The sequence below is a fragment of the Capsicum annuum genome, chromosome 9 (genome assembly GCF_002878395.1).
Source record: "Capsicum annuum cultivar UCD-10X-F1 chromosome 9, UCD10Xv1.1, whole genome shotgun sequence".
Taxonomy (NCBI): Eukaryota; Viridiplantae; Streptophyta; class Magnoliopsida; order Solanales; family Solanaceae; genus Capsicum; species Capsicum annuum.
Window position 1 is genome coordinate 129,982,019 of NC_061119.1, and position 13,539 is coordinate 129,995,557.

Consider the following 13,539-nt stretch of genomic DNA (forward strand, 5'->3'; position numbering starts at 1 on the left):
TCCAAAAGAGGTTAGTGGGGTGAACATTAGCATGAAACTCAGGGATAAAGATAACATAATGCCATGTTTAATTGTTTTCTAATCATTCAAATCTACATTGCTAGCCATGGCTTTTTGAGGTCTTGTATTTTGTGCTCCTACAATCTGATTGAGTTGCAACTCCAAATTTCTAATAAGCATTTATTGACTCTTCAAATCTACTTCAAACATCGCTTATTGGGCTACATTCTGCTTCTTTATCTTCTCCATATTACTTGTTTGAGTAGCAGCTAGATTATTTTGAACTTGCTATTGATTTTGTTGCACTGGCCCCTTATATTGACTAGTGTTTTGTGCCTAATTTCCACCCCATAAGAAATTGGGATGATTTCTCCAGTAGGGATTATACGTATTATAGAAATTTTGTTGTCCTTGACGATTTGTATTCCCCATAGAGTTGATAGAATCTAGATTAGCCGTACAAGCATCTGCTGCATGTTCACTACTTCCACAAACCTCACACCAATAATTTTCCTGTTATACTACATAAGTTGTAGCTGCTGCTTATGGAACCCCCAACTTTATGTTATTAATTTGAGTAATCATATGATTTTTCATTGATGCAATCTGCGCTTGTAATGCAGTAAACTAGTCTACCTCCAATACCTCTGCAACCTTCTTAGGAGAACTCCTCGAATCAGTATGAAAATTAGGATTCCCTTGTGAAATCCTATTCAGCAATGTGTACAATTCACCATAAGTCTTCTCAAGAGCTTGTCCACCTACCGCTGAATCCAAAAGAATCTTGGTATTTGGCTCCAACCTCTCAATAAAAGTATGAACCAAAATATCATTAGACTGATGATGGTGAGGGAAATTTTGGAGCATACCCTTAAATCTCTCCTAAGCTTTGTAGAGACTCTATCTTTCTTTCTGTCTGAAACTCAGAATCTCACTTCTCAAACATGCGGTCTTCCCTAATGGAAAGAATCAAATAAGAAACTTCCAAGATAGATCTTCCCATAAAGTGATAGAGAGTGGTGGTTCAGCATGTAACCACCTCTTCACTTCCCCAATTAGAGAAAAAGAGATGTGTGTCAATCTGACATAATTAGTATTCACCTCTTTAAGAATGTAATATCGCTTATTTCCAAGAAGGTCTGCATGTGCTACTGTGGGTCTTCATATGAAAGGCAAGAGAATCGCCCCGCTAAATTTAAAAATTGTACCATATTCTTCTTCACTTCTAATCGAACAACGGGATAAAGTTTACGAATACTGTTAGTTACATGGTTTGTGAGTGGGATTGTCACCTCACAAATAGGTCTAGCAGGTGGTTGAGTAGGAATAGCTGGGATAACTGGAGCTGGGACATTTCTGGTATTTGGGTCGATAGGGTCAATCATTTCCAGGGTTTATCAGGTAAAAATCCACAAAAACCACATTAAAAATAAATAATCAAAGTTGTTTTAAGGATGAAATTGAGCAAAATGATAATTATATGGTTAGAAACTTATCCAAGTGAAAATGGTTGAAATTGAGATTAAATTTGAGAATTACAATTTTTAGGCCTTACGAAACTAAATCCCCAAATTTCGTAGTTAATTAAAGTTTAAAACAATAATTAGATGATAAATATTGAAGAAAATAATTTAAATATGTGTTATGAAGCTTACCCAAGCTTAGAAATGGAAAAATAGCTCAATATCATGAAAACCTAAGCTCCAAGTCTCAAAAAAGTGTAAACCAGGGAATTATATACCTGATCTTTGAAATTAAGAAATAGGTGTTGTGATTATGGTTCCTAGCTTATCAAGGGTATCACGATCGTGGACAAGTGTCGCAATCACAACATTTACCTGAAGGCCCCAATCGTGATTACGACAAGAGCATTGGGATTATGGGTGCACCACCTGTGGATTTGGTGTATTCTAAGTCTCTAAGGGCCCCCTGGGATTCATTTAGAATCCCGTGAATGCAAACAATCTATGATACCTTATAAAATTCAATCTAAAGACTAAATGGTGATATTAGATTTTCAAAATAATGTCATTTTTACAAAGTGGACCCTCAAACCCTAAAATCATAACTTTTTAAATCAAAGGTAGAAATGATAGTTAAAAGCCATAAAACCATACCGACTATGTTAACACCGTAACATTGATGTTTCAGATCTTGTGGAGCAGTTTGTAATCCATCCATCACACAAATCAAAAGATTTTCACATAACTCAACAATACAGCTCTCAAAGCCACCAAAAGCCATAATATCACATAAATAACATTGAACAGTATCAGGAAACATTTGAATCATCACCACACCCTAGAAATATTATAATGCAACTATGGGGAGGGGTAAAATGGCCAAACTATATTGAGACATGTATTTCACATAATTAATAAGAATACAGTTATTACATAAAGAAAGTTGGCATGTCAAATCCTAATTGTTATGAAAAAAATAGGGTGCGACAAATGTAATGGCGAAATAGTCCAAGATCGTATGATAGGAGGATAACTAGTCTATGCCCAAAATCACATCATTGTCCTCCATATCTAATACAATGAAATCAGCCTAATTATCAAATTCTCAAATAGTCACAACACATGATCAATAAACCCGATCTACAACTAAATCATTACCCATTGGAGTAGATACACAGAATGGTATAGATAAAGAATTCAAAGACAACTCTAACCAAAATGCTTTATAAGTATAAAAATATGAATGTGTAGATTTTAAATCAAATAGAGAAAAAGTTAACAAATTGAACACTAAGATCATACATATAATAACAACATCTGAATAATCAACCTTTAGTCTACCAGGCACAACATATAAATTACCTCGCCCGCCAACTAGCTAGGTCCCTGATCGATCACTTGTCCTATATTCTTAAGAACCTCCTTAAGAACCCTTGAGACCTCTCTAATGACCCTATATACCAACTCTTATTGAGGGTAGCACGTTCCTAATTGATGAAACACCCTATGTTATAGGTACCACTACCCTATATTGGGGAAACTCTCTAGAGAAATTATGAATAGACCCTACTCATAACACACCCGTAGAGAAGCATTGTATCCATAAGATGTGGCAGAATCAAAATAACTGCCTCACCTAGAAAACCTCGAATGTGCCTCTCTCATAAATAACCACTACTCAGGATAAGATGATCACTATAGATAGGTTAAACCATATCAGTAATTAGGAATGTGTCATGAACGGTCATACAAGACAAAATGTGATGCTAATAAGAATAATGTGGAGGGCACCTAACCTGAGATCCTCTACCTCTAAACCTTGAGACATTTAATGAGTAGTGATTTTGCCACTCATCGACATCTGAATTAGCAAAAACTACCATGATATGAAGGTATGAATGAGACTATTATGTGATTTAAATACACTAAGTCCTATGTTTTACAGGTACAAAAATTGCTGCATTGAAAAGAAGCAAAACAAGCTGAAAAAAAGAGTGAAAAAAAAGATAAGTGAAAAAGCTAGAAAACTATGTAGGGTAAACCTCAGGTATCACATTTGTAGGTTGGCCACCACGATCGCAGTAAGTCAATAAATTTATAAGTCCAAATTGTGAAGAATATAGAGATTGCAGAACCTCGATTTCAGATAAGCCATTGCGATCGAGGTATAACAGAATTTCTAGCCACGGGAAAAATTATCATACCACACTACCAATCCCAAATCTAATAAAAAGCGCTGAACACCCTCATTAGGGTTTCTATAATTTCTTGGAACTTAGAGAAAAACTTGTACTAATCATGAACTAAGAAGACATTAAAGTGACTTTTAAGTGTAGATTTTGCATTACCTATTAAAGATTCCTTGGATCGTAAAGTGTGGTTTGCCCTCTCTTTATTCTCTTATGGATAACCTGTGATGCCTATGTGATTCCTTAATCTCTTAAGGAAATATTGGTTTATTTTTATTTGTTATCATTATAATTTCCTAGATCTACCTTTTGGGATTATGCTAGAAGAGGAAGTGATTGTGTGTGGGTTATGATTTATTTTTGTATATTTTAGTCGGTTGATGATGGGTTTTATTATTGCATAATAAAATTTCTTTAGGATTTGTGGGTGGAAGTCCCAAATGCCCAAAGGAGTTTGATGGATGAAATTTCCAAGCTCTTGAAAGCTCAAAGAATCCTTGAAAGAGGGGTTTTGGGTGAACTTTAGGAACCCACCTCATCCTTGAAAGAGAGATATAGGAACCAAAGTAATAGTAAACAATTTATGGGTATATCTTACAAAATTTTTCTATATCTTAGACATAAGGGTGATTAAGAGGTTAAATATACCATGGGTATCATTCTAGAAATAGGGATACCCAATTGAGGTGTTGGATGACTTTAATTGACACACTCGTTAGTTACTTGAAAGGGTTAATGAGTGACATCTTTGAGGTTATTTTGAAAAAATAGCCTCAAAGACCTTAAATCTAGCCTATTATATCATCAATGATTCAAATGTTGGACCAAATCATCGTGATCCCATGTATAATCTGCCCATGGGAATGCATAGTTCCAAGATCCATTTTAATTGATTATAATCTAAATATTCTTAGTCTTGAGTTAGTGCTTTAGGAGCCTAAGAATTACTTTCACACTTAACAAGATTGAAAACCCCCCAAACAATTTTGTACAATAGGTTTAACCTTAGCAAGTAAATTTTATTTTGAATTGATTCGTCACACACATTGTTCCTCGTGGATTCGACCATGACTCCTAGGTGGGTAAATATAATGACAACGATTGCCTTACAACAAAATTGATGAGTAATGAAAAATTACGCCAGTGTCATGGAACAATTAGTCATTTTGATTTAGTTTTGAATTTTAGCTTACTTGCTTTGGTTCAAACATGTAAATATTTATTTGTTGTTTTTGATTTATTTCATTTGTTAGGTATATTTTCTTCATTTTTATTTATATCTTACTATGACATCTTGGAATGAAAGTGAGTTTGGTGGTTGGAAATACTATCTTGACAATCTATGTTGATGTTGTGATGGATCCTAATTTTGGTAAGATTATAGATATGTTCCTTGGAGAGATATGTGTGCACCATCTTGATCATATGGGGAGTATGGTTGTTCTCTATGTTGTGGTCAAGATGGAAATTGGAGTTATTGTCCAAATTTCCCATACTCCCATTATGCTAACCCAATTGGTAGTTCTTCTTATGATTTTGATAAGTCTTATGGTTAAGAAAAGAAAGAACAAAGGACCAGAAAGAGTAGTGTTGAAGAAATACTTAAAATTATTTTGGATTGGGTGGAATCAGTGGTGGATAATATATATCAAATGCATCAATCCATGGGGGCATGTAACAAGTAAATCACAAGGATAGAAGAAGTGGGTATGTAGGCTAATATTTTAGATACCAAGAGTTGTACCACTATTCAAAATAAGCTCAATATTGATGAATCCTCTATGATTTCCCAACCAACCGAACCAAACATGATAGGAGATACCAAAGTCAAGGAAATGGTGCTAGAGTCAAAAGAATAAATCAAGACAATCTCTTATGACAACTGTAGTCCATTTTGGGGAAAAGATGCTAATGAGGATGCTAGTCCAGAATTAAGGGATAGACCTTATCCAAACCATTTTTCGACATTATACTTACAAGATATGATAAAAGTCCATCTACCTAAGCAAATAGATGATCGTGGGGAGAAGGAGCATCGCCCCTACATTTTGGTGTTTGATATTCCAAAAGAGCATATGGGAGCCCTACACTTGGCCAACAACTTTCGATGTTCAAATAGTGGCCTGTTGATGTTCCCACCATTACCCAAGGGGATAAATCAGAAATTTGATGGGAAATTAGGGAAAAGATTCAATTCTTCAAAGTGACGCGATCGAACATACATCATTACACTCCTACTTTTAACCAAAGATCCTCATAGATGGAATGATCAAAAATTGGGTAAAAGTTTTAAATCCTCTAACTGGAGACATAAATGAGGATTAAAGAGGTGTTGTGCCACAATGTTAAATCAAGAGCTTGATGGGAGGAAACCCATCATTTTATGTTTGTTAGATATGCTTTTGAATAAGTTACATAATTTTTATGTTTGTAGGTGCTTTCGATAGGATTGGAAGCCAAAAATAAGGGAAAACCAAGTTTGAAAAGTGTGGCTTCCCTACAGAAAATAGGGCAAAACGAGGGAACAAAATGCCCTATGTACCACGATCGCGACCTGAGGATCACTATCGCAATACCGCAATTGTGATAGCTTCTCCATCCTGCACCTTGGTTATATCTGCGAATTTAGGGAGCCTTTACCTTTATGCTTTTTTGTTATGTAGTGAGGTCACTATAAGTCTTGATTTACTAACATTATTTGGTTGATCATTTTAGGGTTATTGGACTAGATTTAAAATAGTACTTGTTATCTTTTCGTAACTACCCAACTTTTAACCAGATTGAATGGACTGAAAAGGTTCTACATGCATTCATAAAGTAAGTAAAAAGTAAGGTAAGATCACACTTTCTTGACACAGAATAAGACTACCAATACTAGATATAAGACTCTTACTAAAGTTTTAGCAAAAATTACCAACTCATATGTTACTAATGATAGGAACAAATCCAAAACAGTTAATTAGCCAAAACTTGAACATAATGTACAGAAACTAATTTGATAGGTCTTCATTTTAAAACAAAATCACAATAACAATATCTAATATGAATTCCCTAAACTCTTATTACTTACATAAAATAGATCAAAAATAGATGCTATACATTCTCTATCTTTTTTCTTACAAAATAAAAAACAATCAACATAAATCACCCTAAATATGCCAGTTCAACTATATAGCACATGATGTGAACACAGGTACCACCATCCCCATTAGAAAACTATCCATTAGATTTAATGAATAAAATCTCATAAGCGCTATAGTAAGGAAGTGACTATGGCACCCTAGGAACTTATGTCAGTGACATAGACTGGGATAAAACATCAGCTACAGAATCCTTAGTGGTGTCATAAGGAATGACCAAGGTACTCAAGGCGGTAGGTTGTGTAGGGGAAGAATCCATTCTAAATATAGTAATGTTGAATCCCCAGGTGTGGCACTAGAGAAGGCTCGCGCAGATTGATCCCTCAATGAATCCTCTAGTTGTTCATTAGCTTCTTTTCCTTTTATGTCTCTTCTTTCTTGCGTTTTACTTTTTTTCTCTATGTTTTTTGGATCTTCTGTGTCTTTTATTTTACTCTAACTCTTTCCTTTTGTTATAATAGGGTTTATCTTCAAATCATAAAAAATATCTGCTTCTTCTTTTGAATTCTTAACATCTAGAGTTATGAATAGCATGGCAGGCCTTTTCTAAAGATCAGCAATCTTAGTTTGAGCTTTCTCCAGTTCAGCTACAAACCTAGCCATATCCAACATAGTCGTGGACATTAATCCATTATAGATACAACTCTCTATATCAATACACCAATAATACCTCGTGACTACCCCCGAGATGTAACACTGTTCTTTGAACCATAAGTGATAAAAAATTAACCAATGATACGAGCACAATTCATAAGGAACTTAATAAAATACATGAGACTAGAAAGACAAAGTAGAAATAATATCCATAGATAAACTTGTTCAATACAATATTATTTAAAAACATTTAACATCACTATATTAAATATAAAGAAACTAAAACTAAATACTTCAACTTTGACTGACTGTTTATGAAACTTCTACTAATACTAACAATAAGTAGCTGGGACATGACCCCAAATTATTAAAAATTCAAAATCACTGAATAAAAATAAAATACTAGAACTGTAAAAAACTTGAGTCCTAGAAAAAAAAGAACTTATCACCTGCTGGCTGGAAAATATAGGATGCATGATCATGATTGTGTGAGCTACATCGAGTACCAACATTATGAAATATTATAGCCACACAGACATATATGTGGTCAGTACTTTTAGAATATACTATGTTTATGGTGGTGAATTTTGTAAATAAAAATACATTATTGTATATCATAATATTAAAACATGCATTCTAAGTGTAGATAGACTCAACATGTTCACGACTAAAATTGGAAGATTAAATATAATAAAGAATAAATTGTAAATCAACATCTTATAAGGCCAATGCATCATTAAACGAAGTTCTAAAATCATCTGTTTTGTGGGTGATTCTCTTAACCAACATTATTGTAAGCAACATGTAGTCCTATGTAAAAAAAATCCAGCAAAAGGGCCTGATATACCTTCCTAAGGTATATAGGATAACCAGGGTGATCAACTATACATCTCTATTTGAACTAGGTAAATAATACATGTACATGCCCATTTGGACAAGCTGAATAATGTATGTACATGCCTATGTTGAAAAGCTGAATAATAACCTTTAGTGGAAGGTAGTTTATAGAACTAGGGTGTGCTAAAACCTCACTCCTCGATGCTAGGTTCTACTCCTAAATAATACTATTTCTCATAAAATATATGAAATTCACCTTAAAATAATCATATGAACTTATAAGTCTAAAAACATAATATGCTTCTAATTCTATCTCAAAATTATAATTACTTATGTGTAATTTCACATCTTATCTGAGATTGTAAGAAAAACAACAACAACTAACCCAGTGTATTCTCACATAGTGAGGACTAGAGAGGGTAAGATGTACGAAGTCCATACCTCTACCTCTAAAGAAGTAGAAAGGCTATTTTCGATAGACCCCCAGCTTGAGACACGGAATACTAAACAAATTCATAGTAAAGTATGGAACAAGATGGCATAACATAAATACGACACCCACAAGTAATAGTAAACAGACAAAAGTAAACAGATTCATAATAAAGCATGAAACAAGGTATCATAACAAGAATAATACCCCCACCAAGTAATTCCCTACACTAGCGACCCAAACTGACCCTAGCCTTATGCCCTAATTCGCGTCTTCCATACCTTTCAATCTAGGGTGAGATTGTAAGAACAAAATTGAAATGTAAATCATGTTGTAATATGAAATAGTAGGTCTGAGCTTCTTATGAACCAACTACATCATGCTAAAATCACATTGTTTTTCCAAATTATGGTACTTTTGTCAATAATGCTGAAATTCACTAAATGAGAACTACTGTGCATCTAAAAGCATGAACAAACCATAAATTTTCATACAAAACATACTGTAACTTGTGACTCAAAAAGCATGAAATATGGGTATGAACAATAATACAAAATTCCATAAATGTACGTGTATAAACAAAGTTTTTGGTCACAAGGATAAAAGTAATTCCTTTTTCTAACCTCACATACCTGAAATTATCAATTTCTTGAAGGAACGTTTGAGGAGGGAGCCCTTGAAGTTGAATTTTGAGAGAACTCCTTGATTGCGAGTTGTTGAGGATTTTATAGGAGAGTATTCAATGAATTTAGGTTATGGAATAAGGGAAAATGTCTTAGTGTAATTTGTAGGACCATTTAGGACGTAAATGACTAGTTTGCCCTAAAAACTGAAGGAAAAATGGTATTTTAGCATTGGTGTATCCAATAATGTGGCACTCATTTATCGTGGAGCACAGTTAGCTTACCATGCTCTTATCAAGGACACTGGCTAGTTTGCTGACAAAAATGTTCATAACTTTTCTACCATGTATTGAATTAGGGCGAAATTGAATCTATTAGAAAGAGGACTTAAATACCTTTAATTTGGTGGGTCTTGTGCTCCAAAAATCTATATATTATATAACTGATACTCATTTAAATTTGAACTTCTTTGGATTGAATACTAATATTCCGTGAATAACAATTCCCTCAATTCAAATTCGCTCTAAAAATGTTTTCTATCACCAAGATTCGCATCTAATGGACTTGAAAACCTTGTTAAATAATCATGACACTTATATATGATTATAAATAATCAATTTCGGGCCTATAAACATATGAAAAATAGTTAGACACTTATCTAGAAGATTTCAAAGTTTTACAATATCACCCCCTTGAAATCATTCTTCATTGAATGCGTACTGATTTTTCGATGAAAATAATGTAGTTAACAATATAAAACTGAATATCTAAAATTTGTTATGTTTTATCACTGAATCACCTTTTAATTATGTACTAACTCAGTTGATACATATGTAATATAAAAACACATAAAGGAATTGTATGAGATAATTTAGAAATGTAATTAAAAGAGCAATATTCTAAGAGGGAAATCTGTTACCATAATTGAATCATTAAGTGAGAAAATAAAGGTAATAGGACCTTATGTATGCTAATGAAGGGTTAGCTGAGCTGAAAAAATAAAACCCTAACTTGAAATTGATTTCTGAGCTGATTTGATTAACTAGTAGGAGTTGATTCTTGCTAAGGGTATAGAACTCAATTAAGCTATTCATGACACGATCTGACATATCAAATAGATGCAAGAATCGGATTACTATGCCTTAGGCGATGCAACTGTTAAATATTACTGTTCATTTCATGGAACTTAAAACCTTTAAATAGGTGTAGGTGAGTACTCCTACCAAAGCCTAAGGGGAACAACTTTGTCTCACAATCTTTAAGCCTAACTCAAAGCCACAAGGTACTACACATGACACAATAATACTATTATTAAAGACAAGATTCACTATCCTATGTTTTTCCAGAGAACTCATCTCAAGAATAATACTTCTTACAACATCAAAAACAAACTCCGAGCTCTAGTTAGGAACTCTATAGAACACAGTGCATTCATCCACTTATATACCAACATTACATTATGCTATCATTATAATGACATATGAACTTCTAGGAAACCGATCCATCTATGATTTTTCCCGTATTCTCTAATACCTCTATTAATAACTATTGCATGAATTATCTCAAAGAAGGCACACCAAAAATTTTAGTACTAACTATGACATATACCAAATCCTTGTCTCGATATTCCTTCAAACATATATCCTTAGATAAAACTTCCATACAAAAAATATTCAAAATATTGAACATCTGAACTCTCCCTATAACTCTTTGTTCATCCATTTTTCTAATCACCACTATCTTAACATAAAGAGTGATGTACATCAAAGTGACGCTACTTCGACAAGACCCTTCACAAAAAGTCAAGCTAAGGACCTTTAAGCATATCAAGCTTTATGGATGAAGATGGAATCTTTGGAAGGCTCCAATATGGAGGACTTGAAGATATTTAATATCCTAAGTGTGTCTACCATTTAAATTAGCTTGTAATTTAAATAAAGGGAAATTTGGTCTTTCCTTACTTCTTTTAACCCTTAGTATAAATAGGTAGTTATCAGGGTTGAGCCACTAGTTTTTGGATATTGAAAAATTGTGACTCCTTTGAGAGATTGAAACCCATGTTGATTTTTAACAATTTTCCTAGGATTTACAAGTAAGGGTACTACCTTCTTGAGGATTCTAATAGATTAGGTACGTTTATTTCTCAATTAATAGGTGTTTTGGTTAGTTTCACCATTACATCTTTTGATTGTTTGAATCTAATTGTGTCTATCTTTATTTATTTTGTATCTTTAATTCCTATCTTGCTTCTATTATCTTGTTTCACATCAAATTGGTATCAGAGTTTAGATTAGATTTGTTTTGACAAACCTAAGTCTTGTGGTTTTGATATTAAAAAAAATTCAAAAAAAATTACCAAATTTGATTGAATGATGTTTGCTATTATTCCTAGTTAAAAAAAATATAAAAATATATGATAAAAAAAAATTGAAAGACATGTTGAAGAAGAAACTTGAAAATGGGTTTTGTTGATTTGTTGTTTAGTTGATGAAATTGTTGGTTAGAAGTTGTTGTGGGGAAGTTATATCTCAAATTTCAGCTTATTTTCTTGGTTATTGAAGAGGATGAATTTAAGAATTACAAAATAGTTCAAATCTTTCAAACTTGTCTCTTCTTTTCTTATTAATTCTAGCTAGTTTGCTTTGAGTATTAATTCATACTCAATGTTAAACTAGTTTGTGTCCGTTTAATTTATTTGTGTCAAATTTTTTTTCACGCTTTTTTTTCTTTTATTCTATTATATGGCTATTTGTTTCCTTGTCCATTAGTTTTAATTATCCGTTCTCAATTACATAAACTCCACTCTATCCTGAAGAGGTACTACAACTTGTGAATTATTTGATAGTGTTAACTCTCAACCTTAGGCTATTCAAGAGTTGTAAATAGCAAGAGTGAGGTGAGTTCATTTGAGAGTGGGATTAAAAGACTTTGGCCGTAGAGTGATACACGAGTGTGAGTGAGAAAAAGAGGGAAACATGATGTGAGTGAGTGGTAAGGAACTCTTTCTACTAACTTTTATTTATTTTATAGGTATAATGACTCAATTTGAGGGAGAATCCTCTAGAAAAATGGAATTTTTGCTTCAAAATCTATTGGAAGAAATGAAGGAAATAAAGGAAAAATTGGAAGATTTGGATCGAAGGGTTAGAAGTCAAGAAATGGCAAAGCAACCAATTGTGTTTTTCAACCCCATTGGTCAACATGATGAGGGATCAAGTAAGACTCCTTTTGATACAACTCCATCTCACATGGTAGTGCAAGATACTCTCTCTCCTAATGCTACTATACCAAAGTTTGCAATCAAGCAACACCTCCAAAGGGGGGGAATCAACAAAGAAATCTTCCACCACAAGTCAATAGAACTCAAGTGAGAGAACAACATAACCTTGAAGAGCATGATTCTTTTGATGGACATAATTATGATTATGGAGCCAATGATCATGTTCAACAAAAGAGGTTAAATGGGAGAGGAAGAAAAGGGGTAAATAGAGGGTGGTATGTGATTAATGGTAGAGAATATAATAGAAGGAATGAAGATGAAGATCGAGGATTAAACAACATCAAGGTTACTCTTACATTATTCAAAGGAAGTAGTGACCCAAATGAATATCTTGACTGGATTGTGAAACTTAAAAGGCAATATAATCTCAACAATATGAGTAATGCTAGAACGGTGAATTATGATATAAGTTGAGGGTTTTGCTTCTACATGGTGGGAGAAAATTGAAAGATATGCTTTGGTGAATAGAGACTTTGTTATAAGTTGGCATGACATGAAAAGAAAAATGAGAGAAATGTTTGTGGGTCAATATTATGAGCAAAATACACTTAAGAAGTATTATAATATTCAATAAGGAAGTAAGAGTGTGGAAGAGTATTATGAGGAACTAGAGCATACTAGGCTTCGAGCTAATGTCAATGATGAAAAGGCGAAGCTTATGGAAAGATTTATCTCGGGCTGAAATAAATATGTAAGGAAACCATTGGAATTGCATCATCTTTCTACTTTATATGAAGCTTATCAAATAGCACTCAAGGTGGAGGGTCATCAAAAGGAAAACAAGTTAAGGGTGCAATCTTCTTCTTCTTCATGGGATAAAACTAAGGAAGTTTGGAAATTATCTCCCACAAGGGACAAATCCAAAGGTGCAAAGCAAGAATTGAAGTCTAACTTTGACAAAGGCAAATCGAAGGAGGACTATAAGGATGGAGGTAACAAATATAAACTTAAAACTCCATATAAAATAAAGTGTTTTAAATAAT

General features: G+C 33.4%; 1 non-coding gene across 1 annotated transcript; it reads left to right on the top strand.

The window, feature by feature from the left end:
- The first annotated feature begins 838 nt into the window (after positions 1–838).
- On the top strand, positions 839–945 carry LOC124887593. The gene has a single exon (XR_007045359.1). It is a non-coding gene; the product is annotated as a small nucleolar RNA R71 (small nucleolar RNA).
- The last annotated feature ends 12,594 nt before the right edge of the window (positions 946–13,539 follow it).